Raw genomic sequence first — 16,814 nt, 5'->3', positions numbered from 1 at the left:
AAATAGTATGAAAATGCACGTTTCACAATACACCATTTAAACAAAAACACATTTCTCCGACTGAATAGAAAAAAATAGTGCATCCTTTCTATTTAAACACCATGGTGAATGGACACTTTAAAGACACACACAGGGCGTTTTATAGTGGTTTGTGGGAGACAAGAAATGTAAAATTCAGAGTTACTATTCCTCATGGAAATGAGATGGGGGTGTGTTTATTTTATACCCTAGCTGACGCAGTTTTAATCTATATCAATATAAATAAATCAGAGGCTGATTATCTCTGCATTAGAACTACCATTTCATGCAGAAGTCTGGACATAGCTGGGACATGCATATCCTTTGGAATCCATGCAATAAATAAAGCTGACTCTAAAGACTGAACCATGCATTAATTCATTACATCAATTCGTTTCATAGCAGGCTGTTGTCATGTAAGAAATACAATGTGGCCGGTCAGAGCAAAGCTGCTGGCAGTGACAAAAGACTAAGGTGTTTTTTAAAATCAGAACTCAGCAGAAGATGTTTGGGGGGAAAAAATAATCACACGGAGTGACGCTATCTGTTGAATGACAAGCAGAGAGCAGTTCTGAGAATACTGTGCGTGTGAATGTGAATTAATGCATTAGCAAGCTGTCCTGTCATCTGCAGCTCTGCCAGCCACAAAGCTGCTCATTTGCAGAGCAGGATATAACTTGCCATCAGACAGGAGGAGTTCAATATCCATTAACAGCAGTGACCGCTGTGCTGCATGGGCTTTGTCGGTTTCACCACCTGATGTGTATGAGCACTGCATTTGGAGACTTCAGGGTTAGTCCTGAAGAGGAGGGATTTTCATGCCCTAGTTTCAAAGCTGGGAAACGGAAACAGCTTTTGGGAAATGAAAGTCTAACTTTGGGGTTTCCAGGCCATTTCCAGGAAAAAAGGGGTTTCATCTCCCAAATTTACGGAAAGCAATCCCTCCACAAACTAACTCTACGGCGTGTCCTCTTCAAAAAAGAGCGAAGTGAAAGGACAGCATTTGGATGAGCAGGGCTCAGACTGGTGAGAATGTACCATAACAGCTTTCAGAGCAGCAGCCTTGTTAGTCTGTATCTGCAAAAAGAACAGGAGGACTTGTGCCACAAGTCCTCCTTTTCTTTTTGTACTGTAATAACGAGACTTACTCAAAGTCCTCCCGGGCAACCCTCTGGTGTTCCCCCGGGCACGTAACTCTTTTGTTGCCAGCTGCTGAGGTTAATGTGGTTGATTTTGCTACGGGCAGCAGAATTGCTGGACACAGATTTAAGGAGAAAATACAGTGAACGGTTTGGGACTGGCTGGAAATGTGAAAGGGAAAGGAGATGGGTCGACGCTGTTTACTGCAGTGCTCTTTAATGTCACATGCTCCCCTTTTTATATTGAACCAAAACAGCCTGGCATGTCTGGGGGAGAGGATGGCATGGACACCCTTTTCTCCCTTTCCCAGCTACCAAAAGCACCTTAGGTCCACCCTCATTAGCCGCAACAAAAATAACCTCTGACATCCCCAGCCATCACTAGTAACTAGATTCACACGTGTAGGGGGTTAAACTTGATTCTGCTTCTGGCAGACAGTGTGTAGTGGATGGCTTTTGCCCCGTAGAGTCTCTATTGGGAGTTCCTGTGTCTGTTCCTGAAGGCTGAGCTCACCTTTCTGCACTCAGGATCAAATCCTGGTACTATTCAAACAACCTGAGTAGCCAAGCGATGCATAGGAGAAGGGGGTTAGAGAAAGGATTCTTTCCCTCAAGGGCAAAGCCCTGAGAATTCATTAGCACAAACACCTGCTCCCAGTGCCATGGGGGAAGAAACAGCTGGTCTATCTACATAGCTATCCATAGGGTCAGTCTAAGCAGTCAGTCCTAACAGAGGTATAATAAGCATTGAAAACCAAAACATGGATGTGAAGCTTCTACTCCAGTGACAACAAACCCTTGGGAATGTTTATTTGTCTCTAGTGTTTGCCTGATCACATGGGGTATTGTTGCTGTTTTTATATAATTCCTATGAAAGTGCCACATTTTTCAGGTGGGGTCATAAAATGTGAGGCAGTCTGAACAACAAATGTTGAAATATTTCCCCACAGCAACATGCAATACGGGAGCATGGGGCATATTTACAGCTTTTCATTATTTTATTTTTATAAGCAGTAAACAATCTCTACACTGAAACGATGTCTTACACTGACAGGCTCTGTTTTTGCTTTTCAGAAAAGGAATACTGATGAGTGGTCGGAGAACTGGCAAACGTAATTTGTGAGCACAGACTTCTCTGATCTTTCCAAGGAAAAAAGGTGAGATTTGTTTCTTTCGTAATTAATTTCTGCCTATTCCCCTTTTAAATTGATGTTTCTAAACCAGTTCTTTGATACAACATTTAATTTTCTGAATGGTACATATCACACACACACACGTTGATTAGAGAGAGAGTCTGAGTATTGTAATTCAACTTTTCTGTAGTTCTGATGACTCAAAAGGTAATTGCTTGCAATACTTTTGCAAGAAATTGCAATAAGTCAGGCACTTCTAAATCAGAAAGCAATTTTTTCTGCTTACTGGTGCAGGCCTAATGTTTGAAAAAATTTAGCAGCCCTGAAAACATCTATACTCAGATAGCAAAGAGCCTCTAGCGGCAGCCCTCCAAGGTAGTGAGATTTCAGACCTTAGAGTCACACCTTTCTGATTACCATTTTTTCTGCATCAGTTTTGTTATGAACCACTACAATTAGAGACTAATGGTACATAGTATTAATTACTAGATGATTAATTCAAAATGGCCAACACTCATGTTCAAATTCAAGTGGGAAAGAGCAAGACGACAATCAGTGTAACGGGATACTAAAAGCACAAAATCTCATGACCTGGAAGGGCAAGAAACCAACACTTCAACATTGGATTCCCAGAAATTCTACTGAAGTATTTCAGTTTTTCTAGCCCCAGCAGGTCATAAAATACTGGAACCTCAACGTTTTCAATATTCCTTTGATCTAGTCACACTCTTTTTATGCTGGTCCATTATCAATAGTAACATCCTGAGCTTGCTGAGTCAAGGCGAAACGCACAATTCAGCCTTTTCTTTACCCCGTTGCAGATGTAGTGTGTCCTTAAATAGCCTCTACTGACAATCACACATGTTTTACCTTTTCTGTATAATAGTTCTGGTTAAGACAGTGTATGTGTTTCTAAATAACATTGAGCTAGTTGATATCTTTGAAAAAATTAAACAGTTTCTCGCCCCCCTCAAAATACACACAGACAAGAATAAAATAGTCTAATAAAGGAGAAAGAAGATGGGTAATATCCACCAGACTGAGCCCCTGGCTGTTATGGTGGAACAGCTCTTGCTTTCTGGCTCAGGATATAAATAACTTCCAAAGGGTTCTATCGTTCATTGCTAATATTTAATGTAGGGCTCTTCTACTATATTAACATGTCTTTTTATCTTCAGTATAGCACCGAAGAACCCACTTACAGCGACTCAAAGTCTAGTATGAAACACTGTATTGTTAAAAAACTAAATGTCACTTGTAAAAGTGTTGTATTGATTTTTCTGTGATTAAAGTTCCTGGTCAAGTCAATACAATGCATAGGTTTCATGGGTGTCAGCATGTCTGTATTGTATTCATGCACAGTTGGATAACTAGTGCACAGTCTCTTTAAAAGAGGCACAAGAAGGGACACTGGTACATGAGTTCTCTGTGAATGTGTATGTGCTGAGCTGCTGACAGTAGTGTTTGTATTTTAATGAAAGCCTGTTTAGTTTACCCTATCCTATGTGGATCTCTATTCCTGTGAGCAGTCTACACCAAGACAGCCCAATGTCTTCACTGAAAAGTTAACCCTGGCTGGGTACCTGAGCTAGCCTAGTCCAGGTGTGAGCATCCACACTGCAAATCCACACCTGAGCCAGACTGAGTAGTTGTGTCCACACTGATGCCGCACTCATCCATGGAGTGGGGGATGGGGGCTAGGACTTCTGGGGCACATTCCATGGCTCTTAGTGCTGCCCTGAGTGGCACCGTTCTATTCATCAGTTCGCAGCATATTGTCCAAGGCAGGGAGCTGTGACCTTTGGTCGTCTGGTATGTTGTCTGGAGGGCTTTGATTTTTTCCTGCACCAAGGTTGTGTCTGCCAGCTAACTGAGAACTACAGATTTCAAATATATCTCCCCTAATCTGGGCTCTTACTGACCTCACACCAGAGGTCCACCCGAACCTTGGCGTCAGTTTCTGGCCGGCTGGCAGCACTCTGGGAGGATAATTTTCCCATCTCTGTTTACGTGCAGCAGAAAGGCAGCAGGCAAACGTGGGGGTTTAAATGCTGAACCGGTGTGCATAAACTGGGAGGTGACATCTGGAGCAGAAGGGAGTAGGCAGAGAGCAAGAAAATATGGCCCTGGTGGAGTTTGGGGAAGGCATTGAAGGACTATCAGCACCTGAGTTAATTCCTCTGCATCCACACTGCAAAGTGGTCTGGTTGCCAGCCTGAGCGAAAGTGGAGCCAGGTTCTAGCCTCTATCTCTAGCCAGGCCAGCTAACCCAGGTTTAAAGCATGGGTCAGAGGTTTGTGTGTACGGACAGTAGCTGGGCAAGGGGCCATATCTGAATAAGAGCCTGAGTTAACCCTGCAGTGAAGACAGACCCTCAGAGAATGGAAAGACTTCCTTGGCCTAGTTTAGCAATCCTAAATCCTGCAGCATCAAAGGTCCATCCCTATCTCCAGTACAGACCCTGTAATTACTCCCAGACCTGATGACACTAGACCGCATTTCAAGCTAACAAGGGGAAGAATGCTCAACCTGCAGACGTGTGGAACTGGGAGGTTCAGCAGCCCAGGAGGAGTTATAAACAGGTGATCGCATTAAGATTAAATAAATCCATGCGACAAACCCAGGCATGAATCTCTCTGTACGGATTTACAGCAAGCCCATCTTCCCATCTCTGTCAGGATAACAGGACTGCTGTTGGCTGTTTTAAGAACTTGTTTGGAAAATAGCGCATCACCCCCGTAGCCATGGTCACACAGAGGACATTAAACCACAAACCACAGGATGACGTATACCCTGGCCTGGCACAGTTCACTTCATACTCCTGGAGGGGGAATAAACCATCTGTGGTTCTGTGATGTGTAAAAGCCAATTGTTCAAACCCATCCCCCTTGGAATGCCACTGGCCCTGAATTTGGCCCGGTGCTCTGACAAAGTGCTCGTTTTCCCACTGACACAAACAGGCCGGTGCAGTGACAGTTTTCACACCTCCTGCACTATCTGGAGGACTCGTGAAGGGGACAGTCCTAGTCGACTCCCCTCAGTCAGTGCATTAGAATGTTGGGGGCTTCACCCAGAGCATGCTGAATGACCCATGTGGTGGGGCTCCCGCCCACCTTTCCCTTGGGAGGCTAAACGGGTCTCACTTTTAGACAGTTTTTCCTGCTATGCCATCTGCGTTTCCCTTTACTTAATTTCATCCCTTTGTGGCCGTAAAGTGCAAATATATTTCTATTACCACTGACATCAAGATGCTCAATGGGACTTTCACTATCAAAAATAGTTAGCATAGCGCAGTTGTACCTACACAGATGCGTTTGTCATCTCAAGAATAACATTTGCTCCTTAGCATGCATATCATTTTACAGGGTGCAGTTGTCATGCATTTCCTCAATCCCAACCATTTAAAACCCTTTACACATTCCTCGCTCCATGTGCTCATAAAAGTCACTTGCCAGGTGGATTTTTTTAAATTGACCCTGTGAAAACATCAAAATCAAAGTTTTTCTACTGACAGAACCTTGGATTTCTCATTTTACCTCCTTAAATGCCTATGAATGTGGCTGTATAGGTTGGGTTGTTTTTCCTTCAACATACACCCATGTTTTTTAATTGTATTTGTACACTTGTGTGGGAGATGTGACATATGCAAAATGTAATGAACCAAATTGTAGAGCAACCCATGTGCACAATTAAGCCTATAAAAACGAACACAGGTGTCTTATTAACGGCAACTATTAGAAAGTAGGTAAAATTTAAAAAATACCTTTGAAACATCACTTGGCCAGCAATGCCAGCAGAACTTTCTCTTTTAAAATACAAACATTCAAAGGGGTATTTCCGCTTTGTGGGAGAAACATTCCTACTTTCATTTACCAAAGCTCAAAAGGCCAGATTCTAATCTCAGTTACACCAGTATAAATCCAGAGTAACTCCAATGGATAAATAAATCGCTGGACTGACTCTGGATTTATATCAATTTAACTCACGCTTTGCAAGAGAAACACTCCTGATGACATGCTCTTCCTCACTATGACATTTAAACTCTTACTCCAGCTCCTGCTAGATCTGTTGTGTTGACATTGACTGACTTATTGACTCCAAAGGGCTGATAAGGATAGTGCTTGCCTCAGTATCTCTGCTGAAGTTCACTTTTAATGGCTTGATCCCATTAATGACAATGGAAAGACTCGAGAGATGGATGACGTTGTAGGTGCTTAGGAGTAAATCTTCCCATCTGGCCATGAAAATTAGAAAAGCCAAACTGTTTACCCTACCAACGGTATTTTTTCCTAGTATAAAAACACCAGATCTAGGGCTTTAACAGAAAGTTTCCAAGATGCTTGTGTTTTAGAATTCAAATATAATATACAGGGCTTGATTCGCCTCTTGTTCACACTGGTGTAATTCAGGAATAATTCTCCTGAAGTCAATGGAGCTCCCTCAGTGCAAAATGGATGAGAGGGGTAAGTTAGGTCTATTGTACATCTCACCTAGTTTATACTTTATTTCTATTTTATAAGAATAGCCTGGGTTAGACTGTTAGTTAAATGTGCACACTCCCCTAATGGCTGCTGGATTTGTATTTTATGACTACATTTTCTCATATCACTGCTGTCATTTGCAGTTCCATTTACAGAATGTACCTTGCGATAATACACAAAACTATTAGCTCCCAAGAGAGAGTTCCCACATATATATCCCAAGAGAGAGTTCTCTCTGACTGATGCAATCAGTGACATTTCATCAAAACTGCCCCTTTGAAACCTGTATATTTTTTACAATAGATTCTATACTCCTGAATATTCTCCTGAATATGACAGTGTGGTAAACTCTCCAAAGCATATTAATTTGCAATCAATGACCTTTAAATTACCTAACAATAGCAGCATCATACAACGCCTTCCATGTGAAAAGAATCCAAGCTATTTTCATTAGCAAGGATCACTCTTGGATGTATGCTTTCCATGTGATCAATCCACTTTTGAAAGGTACTTAATATTATTAAATGGGGCTTTACTATTAAAAACAAATACAAACTATTTAGTAGGTTTCAGAGTAACAGCCGTGTTAGTCTGTATTCGCAAAAAGAAAAGGAGTACTTGTGGCACCTTAGAGACTAACCAATTTATTTGAGCATGAGCTTTCGTGAGCTACAGCTCACTGCATCCGATGAAGTGAGCTGTAGCTCACGAAAGCTCATGCTCAAATAAATTGGTTAGTCTCTAAGGTGCCACAAGTACTCCTTTTCTTTTTGCAAACTATTTAGTAATACACACAGTTGTACTGCAGTGTACAAACTAAACAGTGTGGATGATTACATGCGTTACTGATTTACTATGCAGTATTGATAAATAATAAGATTAAAAGCAGAAGACTATGACTTCCTAATTGTATACATATATTATGTAATCATATCTTATAACCAGTTACTTATTCTAGAGATGAAAATTAAGGAACCTACATTGTATCCAATATTATAAAGAATGTATTTAGGATATTAAAGTTAATGTGATTTATGCACATTTAATTTTGATGAACGGGGGAGGGAGGTTGGGACCGGAACAAATGCTTAACGTTAAGCAGGTGCTTAAGTGTTTTGCTGAATCAGGGCTTTAAATCACTCAGTCATCTGGTCACAGAATAGTTTTTCCAACAGATGCATTACAATCTTCACATGTGCCTGATCTTCAGTAACCAGGGAATTCGGTATTTGCAGCTGTCTGTGTAGCTTTGATACATTATTTAATATAATATGAATCTAATATTCCAACTATAAATGATCCATATGACTGAAACTTCAGCCCCCTTCTTCCATCTGTACACATGGATAAGAAGATTCTACCGGGTTCCCTGTCCACAGATTGGGAGGGACAGAGTAGAGAGGGCCAGGAGGTGTCTGCAGATTCTTCCCCACTTCTCTCAAATCCATGGAGCATAGTAACTTGTACTTATTTCCCCTTATTGCGTGAAACTTTCTTAAGAGTGGTTCCAGGGGCAGCTATGGGATAGCAGAGTCCCAGCAGCATGACCCCTGTAGGATGCAAGCATGCTGTCCAGCGATAGTGGGGAACAAAGAAAGGAAGGGAGCAGTCAACAGTCCACTGAGCAGATGCCATTTGCCTCTGGTGGATCCCCCATCCAATAGAAGACTTAGAGGGAAACTCCATATGTGCATACTCATCATTCCGATAACCTGTATTGGGGTATCTCGACATAAAAAAGCATCAGACCTTCAGTTTACAACACTGCAGAACTTTGTATCTTCCTGTATATGTGGATTTCTCTTAAACCTGATTTGATTCATATAAGATAAATTGCTATAAATGTTTAGCATGGAACATGCTGTCCATACCACACATGCTGTATGCGGTTTATATGACTGCAGATGCAGCACCTGACCTGGAGTGAGGCAGAAAGCAGGAACAGCTGGGGGTCTGGGATAAGAAGGACAGGAACCACAAGCAAGCAGGAATGCAGGGCTCAGGAATCAGGGAAGCAGGAAAGGTCCATAGTGGCTGGCAGGCAGGGATTCCTCTCCTTGCTCAGATAACTTCTTTCCTGTGCCTCTTCCTAGCTTATATAGAGCTCCCCAGCCAATCAGGGGTGCTGGATATTTTCCCCCAATCAGGAGCTTCAGGGGAAGAGCCATTTGTGAGCTAGCAAATCACTGGTTCCCTTCTCCAGTTGCTCAGGTGAGCTGCGGGATGGTCACTGTGGCCTAAGCACTACCCGGGGAACCATGGGCCAGATTTGAGGTCACATGCCTAACTGCAAACATCATCTTAAGTTCCATTGAATTCAGTAGGACTTTAAACACATCCCTGAACAGAGATCCTTTCTCGGATCAGGACCATGGTAAGTCAATTCAGCGTTTAGAGTTCCTCCTGGAACATACTGTACAGCACCAGTTAGCTGATAAATACTGTTCTCACAGCTGACATCCTTGAGTTGCTGGGGCAGAACAAAGATTATAAACAGAAAGAAACAGTTACATTTAATGTGCTTTAAATAAGGAGAAACACGATCAATGTTTGCCAAATGGAAAAGGACAAAATCAGCTGGGGAAACTATGGTGAAGCTTTTAAGCTATGACAGAGGTAGAAGGAAAGTCTCTCTTCAGCCAAATAACCTGGCATGTACTTCTAACAGGAGATAAAAGATTAAAGGACCTTTTTCCCCTGAAGCAACAGATGAAAAATAAGATGAATATTAATTACTAATGTGTCTATTCATAAATGCCAGGTGCAGAATTGCAGTAAAGAGCCTGACAACTAGAAGTGCTATTAACTGATGGAGTTTATGACCTAACAGGCACCACTGAAAGCCCATTGGGTCATTCATATTACTGGAGGGTTAATTTAGATGGGAAAATGCTCTAAAAAGGTAGAGACGTGGCCACACTATTCATAATACCAGTGAACATCAGAGTGCACTGAGCAAGTCAAGCTGGACGTTCATAACCCTAGTATGGGCATAATTAGAACTGGGTGAAAAACACAATTCCATCCTGTGGAAAATTCTGAGATTTCAAAATGTGGTTTTATACCAAACTGGGATGGAAAAGTAGAAATTTTCGATTTTTTTATGAAACTAAATATTCCTAAATATTTCATTTCAGAAAGGTCTAAATGTTTCCTGTTGCCTTTGTTTCAACTTTTATGTGATATAATTTACAACATTATAAATATAAGTATATTGTATAATGTTACTTTTATGTTACAATAATAAAGTCAGATGAAATGTTTCACTAGCATCCCATAAAAATGTCAGTGAAATCAGTACACTCCCACAAAATTTGTTGACATAATCAAATCAATATTTTCAGCAGAAAATTGTTTGGTCTAAAATCTTCGACCAGCTCTAGACAAAAATCTTCGTATCAAACACAAAAGGAGAAAGGCACTTCTGGGCATCACAGCTTCCTGGGATTCCAGCAGTTGAAGATTCTTAAGTATCTAAGGATTGTGACCCTTATTGACAAAGTGGGTACAATCCATCGATGATGGAGGCAGACCCCCATGCCTGCTGTACACTCTTTCTAAATGTCAGGTATGAGCATTACAAAGTGTGAGCAATGCAAAGCAAATTCTTCTGTGTTTAAAGTTCAGCCATTCTCTTTGTATATATTCCTGGAATGTGCTGAAATAAAGCAAAGGAAAACCATGCAGAGAGGCAGCTCAGAGCCATAAATTACTGTAGTTAAATGTCAGAACTGGAAACAACTATGGTTTGCTTACCAACCTTTAACACACACACATGCATGCGCACACACATGCCTATTATATATATTTATATGTATATATACACTAGCCCAGATTCTCCAGTCTGCTTTGCAAGCAGTATAAAGTGGCTTTACACTAGCCTGAGATTCCAGCTGAGAATTTCTCTTGTACAGAGGAAATTTATGCTAGTGCCAGATATCTCCCCCTCCCCGGGTAAAGGGGGATAAAGGGACATATCAGGGACTTGGCTAAGCTGAGCTCTGCTATGCCTGATCTTCTGCTGACCTTAGGAACCTTACACCTGCAGCAGAAAACAAAAGCAAAACACTTCCCTCTTAAGGTGTCCCAGGACCAGGGAGCCCTGAATCAGAGATCACCACCACTCCTTGCCTACTCCACCTGAGCAAGATGCAGCATGGATAAAGGTTTATAATTTGATAGTATTTTAACATGCTTGTTGATTACCATTGCAGGCAGAGAGTATTTTGGTTTTGGGCCTGATCCAATGGACACTGAAGTCAATGGGAGCCTTTTCATTGACTCCAATGGCTGATGCGTCAGGCCCTTTGAGAGCATTTCAGAAATATCAAGGAATTTGCCGTTTGAACTCGCTGTCACTCCTGATTTCAGGGCAGTTGTGGTGTAGTACTCGTAGCACAGGTTTGGGGATAACAATGTCCACGCCTCTCATTACGGGGCTAATTAGTGTTCGTTAAGCACTTTGAAGATGAAAAGCACTAAGTAGTAATCAGGAGAGATTTCTGGTCCATATGGACATTATTTGAAATATTCATATTAATTACTCTTTCCACTGAATGTAGAAGGAGGTCAGTTCCCAACATTTAGGGAGAGCAGACTCGACGCTGCCAAGGTGCTGAGCACTTGGGTCATGATGCAGCAAAGCACTTTAGTGCGACTGCTTACATGCAGGAAGTTAATCACAGGGTTAAGTGCTGTGCTGGATCAAGGCCAGAATGCTCAGTACTTTGCAGGATCAAACCCTGAAAGCAGAGAATAGTGTTCCTCTGTTCTGAAACACAAAGGAAGACCAATGTCAGGACATGAACTAATACCGTACCACCCCAGCGAAGCATCAAGTTGGCCAATTTCTGTATTCCTAAAGAAGCCCGCCTGCATGAGGGATGCACAGGAGCAATCTTAGACAAAATATTTCCACCATAACCAGCCTAACAATCTTTAAATAAAACTATAATTCATCAAGGACAGGAGCAGAGCAGAAAGCACACTGATCTCACCATGCAAATTTAATTTACCCACGGAGGACTTAGATACGATGGAGCTGGGATAGTTTTAAAAGACCCTCTTGGAACATAGGAATTGCCACACTGAATCAGACTAACACAGGTCACCTATTCCAGGATCCCGGCACCAACAGCGGTCACGTTCCAGATCCCTCAGAGGAGGTGTTGTAGACAGTTATGGGATAATAAACTTGGAAGGAGCTCCCCCTAAACATCCATAAAATGGACACATTATCCTCCTGAAAACTCTCCTTTGCTGTGAAGTCTGCAAAAACCTTGCCATTGGCTTGGTTGCTGGTATGCTGAAACCACAGCCTATCATGCCAGCCAGTGTGGTCTTATAGTTTCCTTGTACTCTCCCCCATTGATCTGTCTGTATCCATTTGCTGTCTCTTGTCTTATACTTAGACTGTAAGCTCTTTGGGGCAAGGACCATATTTAGTTCTGTGTTTGTATAGCAGAGATATTGTAGCGCTCCTAAGTGTACAGTAATACAATAATAATAATAACCTGTCCACTGCAGGAAAGTCTTCTCTTAACTCCCTGTAGTTAGATGCTGGCTTAAACCCTGAAGTAGGAGGTTTATATCCCTTTCAAAACTCTTGATTAATGTTCATATTTACTATTCTAACTCAGGTTACGCTTGTGATCCACGTGAACGTCTAGTCCCTTTTGAATCCTGCTAAACTCTTGGCCTTGATGATATATTGTGGCAATATGTTCCATGCACTAATGGCACATTGCATGAAGCAGTATTTCCTGTTGCATCAAACCAGCCTGCTGATTGGTTGATTAGTGTCCCGTGTCCTTTAGTATACACAAATAGCTAGCCTCCAGGTACAATTTTGAAAACTCTCTGCTTTAAAGAAGTATATAAAGCAAAGCCTTGGGCAATTGAAGGACCAGAGTAGAGAGCCTGGTTGCTGAAAGATCTGTAAACATTATCCAGATTACACACAACAGTACCACACTCAGCCAGTGATGTGAAAAATATGAATCACATTCTTACCCAGCTAAACTACCCAAGACTCTAAAGAAGGCTGCTAATTATTTCTAAGGACTTTTAATATTACTGTCCCTAAATTTGATTAAATACCACTCTAAATCCTTTCAACTGAACATCATTAGAGAAAGTTGGCTTGATGGGGCAATAAAAATGTTTTCTGTTTCCCATCGACTAATGGCTCTTCTTCAGTAAAATGTGCTATGTTTTAACATCACATAGTGCTCTTCCTCTGCTAAATTGGGGGAGCTGTGATATAGGGTTCAATAAGCATATGATCCTCCTCTTTGCTGATCAAATTAAGACTATTTAAAACTCTGTGCTTTAGGAGGACAGCAGGCTCCAATGGAGAAGTGTTAAGATCTCCAACTGTTCTAAACTGACAAACGGGGGTGGGGGTGGAATTATATCTTTTAAAACCACTGCAAAATGTGAAAGGCAGGTTAATGCAGCAGCGAAGTAGAATGTTAAATTTCTCCATCTTCTTTCCAAGAAATCGTCGATCCCAGGACAGAGAATTTTTCCAGTATAAAACTAATACACTCTAGTGCAGAGGTTCTCAAACTGTGGTCCGCGGACCACCAGTGGCCCGCAAGCTCCATTCAAGTGATCTGCAGATAGTTCCCTATAAGGTGCGCACCTGGGCGGCTGCATATGAGAGAATGAAGGACCACCCACCACCAAATTAGTGGAGCCCTGCAGTCATGGCTCCACTAATTAGGTGCCTGGACCCTGGAGAAAATGCACATGTAAAGTGAGGTGGTGGCCTTGGGGGAAATAAAGGGTAAGGGGCAATGGGGTGAGACGAGGCAGTGGGGGTAATTTGGGATGGGCAGCGCTGCAGCAGCCAGAGAAAGAGGCAACTTTCCCTAGCTTTGTGCATGGATCTAGATAGCATGAACTGTCCCACTGTTAGAACCTGGCAGGGCAGGTTCTAATCAGTGGGAGTTTTGTTTGAGTAAAAAGAAAAGGAGGACTTGTGGCACCTTAGAGACTAAGCAATTTATTTGAGCATGAGCTTTCGTGAGCTACAGCTCACTTCATCGGATGCATACCGTGGAAACTGCCTTTTCCACTGGCAGTTTCCACAGTATGCATCCGATGAAGTGAGGTGTAGCTCACGAAAGCTTATGCTCAAATAAATTGCTTAGTCTCTAAGGTGCCACAAGTCCTCCTTTTCTTTTTGCGAATACAGACTAACACGGCTGTTACTCTGAAACTTGTTTGAGTAAGGATTGCAGGATTGGGCCTTTTGTGTTATGCTGGGGTAGAATGGAGCAAGATATGATTTAACATAATCAAATAATAGATCAAATTTTCCTCTTGCTTACACCAGTGTAAATCTAGAGCGATTCCATTTAAATCAGTGACTACAGAGTCACTCTGGCTGTCCACCAGTGTAACAGAATTTGGCCCAAAACGTGTATCCCATGAAGCTACTGCAGTGAAGAAAATTTTAAATATACAAAACTCCTGAGCAGCAGTTTTCTTCACTGCAATGTAGATTTTTCTATTTTAGAATTCGGTTAAACACACACACACAGAGAGCAGAGAAAATGTAAGTGTAAATATTATCTTCCCTCGATTACAGATAGCTACGCCACAAAACCCGTATTAAATTAACATGGAGTGGCTTAAACCAACAAAGACTTAAAAAGGGTTCCGAAAATATAGTCCAGGAACAAATTGTTCCTGAGCATCTCTCATGCCTTGAGCTTCACACTATGCTACTGTCTCTTTGAAGCCCGGCTGCCGGAGTGGATCTTTCACACCATGCATCACAACATCACTGGCTATATCGTCTCAATCTCCAGCACGTAGTATTCACCTGATTACAGGCAGGGTCCATTGCAGCTGCTCCCGTGGAGTGCTAATTAGTACTAGGGACTTGTTCATAGTGTAAATGAATCTTTGAGAGCCACAGAGATATATAACAGGTATCAGAGTAACAGCCGCCTTAGTCTGTATTTGCAAAAAGAAAAGGAGGACTTGTGGCACCTTAGAGACTAACCAATTTATTTGAGCATAAGCTTTCGTGAGCTACAGCTCACTTCAACCGTAAAGGTAAAGCCAGGGACTGAAACCACTTCGCTGTTAATAGGAATGTGCATATTACAGCTGTTCTAAACAATTGCAAGTGCCTAGCTGGTGATTTTCAGAATCTAACTTGTCCATTTTGAGGGTTTGTTTTAAATAACAGGAGCCAGTCAGCCACATTATAGATTAATCTCCTGAAAAAAACAACAATAGTGAATCTATTAACAGAGCGGTCTTTAAAACCTGAGACAGAGAAAACAGCCCCTGAAAGGACATTTTTCCCAGTGTTTTTCTCCAACAGCTGCGTCAATTTAAATCAAATTTGGTTTAAAGAAAATTACTCTCCGATTGAGATTTTATATGTCAGGGTTGGGCCTGAAACAAATGTTTCAAGCTAAGTACCTGGTAGCCCAGGATTCCTAATGGAAATAAAGCTAAGCATCAGAGCGAGACTACTGGCTGCTCTCCCAAACCCTCACTGAAGGACGTGTGTGCAAAGAGGTAACTGTCTCTCAATAAAAGAATATCGCACGGTCAAGATTTTGGAACTGGAGTTAGAGCCACAGAAATGAAAAACTTGGGTAAAATGCCAGGTGTTTCCTTGTGAGTAGGCAACCCGAGCACCTACAAACTGGATCCACACATCACTTTGAAAGAGGTGTTTGGGATCCACAAAAAGAAGAACGCATTTCTAAACACACACACGCACACCCCTCCAGCCTAATTCAACAACTTCAGTGCTACCGGCACTGATTGCCCCCCCCCCCCACTTTGATTTAAGTACATCCAATCAGGCCCTAACCATTGGGGATCCTCCAGTCCCACGCTGTTCCCCCGGATTTCTCACAACCCTTCAGCGCGGAGGGCAGTTTCATTCCCCTCCAATCCCCCGTCAAACTCCCCATTTCTCCGGCAACAAATGACAATGCATCGCATCCCTTTGCTAATCGGCTTCGGGTTGCATCATCAATCGATGGAGGACTGCATCGTTAAACGCAAAGTTTACCTTCCCCACACGAGAAACGCCAGAACGCTACTGGAAGCGGATCTGTCCACATCGTCAACCATCTCTAGATCTCAGGGTTCCCCATGCGGGTAAATGCCCAGTCTGTCTGCATTACTCCCCTCCTGTCCGGTCTGCAATCCCACATTTAGAAACATGCCCCCCGCTCCCAACCAGGGCTCGGAGAACACGCCAAGGTGCATCACAACAGATGTTGGTCACGTTCACAGATGCACGGGGGTGCATTTTGTTTAAGCAGACAGGCCAGCTTTGCAGCCCTGCCAACGTGCATTTAAAGCCGAGGACAGGGCAGCTCTGTCCTGCCACGTCTGCAGAGGGGTTTTTTTAAAAAAAATATTTTTGGGTCAAAAAAACCCCAAAGCCAGTGACCGGCTCCAGCGAGCCCTGTGGAAGGGGGGGCGCTGGAGGTGCCGGGGTCAAGGAGAGCGGCAGCGGCGGATGCTCACCGCGCCTCCAGGCAGCGGGACCATCCAGGGCAGAGAGGCGAACGCTTGTACTCACCGGAGCTCCGCGCGCGTCCTCCCCCGGCTCCAGCCCATCGGAGAGAGCCCCGCGCTGGCTAAATCCCCGGAGCTCGGCTGGCCGCGCTCCCCAGCCCCCTGCCGAGCGCCCCGCAGCGCAGCTCCCCTCCACCGCCGCCGAGGGACCCGCTCGCCTCCGCCCGCTGCCGAGTGGCTGCTGCCGGCTCCGCGCGGCGCCTCCCAGCAGCCCGGAGAGCCTGGGGCGCAGCGGCGAGGGCGGAGAGCGCCGCCTGGCCGCCGCGCCGGGCAGCGGCTTCGCCCCCTCCCCGCCGCGCCCACCCCACCCGGCTTCCCAGGGGGTCGCAGAGCGCCGCTTGCCCCGCCGCCCGGGGGCAGGGAGGGCGCTAGGCCCTGGGCAGGAGACAGGTGCAAGCGCCGCATAGGCTCCGGCTCTGATTGCACCCCGTTGGCCCTAGTTGCTGTCAGTCAGCTCCTGCCTGGAGGGCACAGGGTGC

General features: G+C 43.5%; 1 protein-coding gene across 1 annotated transcript in view; it reads right to left on the bottom strand.

The window, feature by feature from the left end:
* RASGEF1C (RasGEF domain family member 1C) overlaps window positions 1–16,358 on the bottom strand; it is a 116,066-nt gene extending 99,708 nt beyond the window's left edge. Inside the window, exon 1 of the mRNA XM_084636182.1 lies at window positions 16,340–16,358. The gene's annotated coding sequence lies outside the window, so the exon portion shown is untranslated. The remainder of the gene's footprint in view (window positions 1–16,339) is intronic.
* Between the last annotated feature and the right edge of the window lie 456 nt (window positions 16,359–16,814).

Source organism: Lepidochelys olivacea, assembly GCF_965140295.1.
Source record: "Lepidochelys olivacea isolate rLepOli2 genome assembly, chromosome: 8".
Lineage (NCBI taxonomy): Eukaryota > Metazoa > Chordata > Testudines > Cheloniidae > Lepidochelys > Lepidochelys olivacea.
The sequence above is the reverse complement of the archived record's forward strand: the minus strand, read 5'-3'. Positions and strand labels throughout refer to the sequence as shown.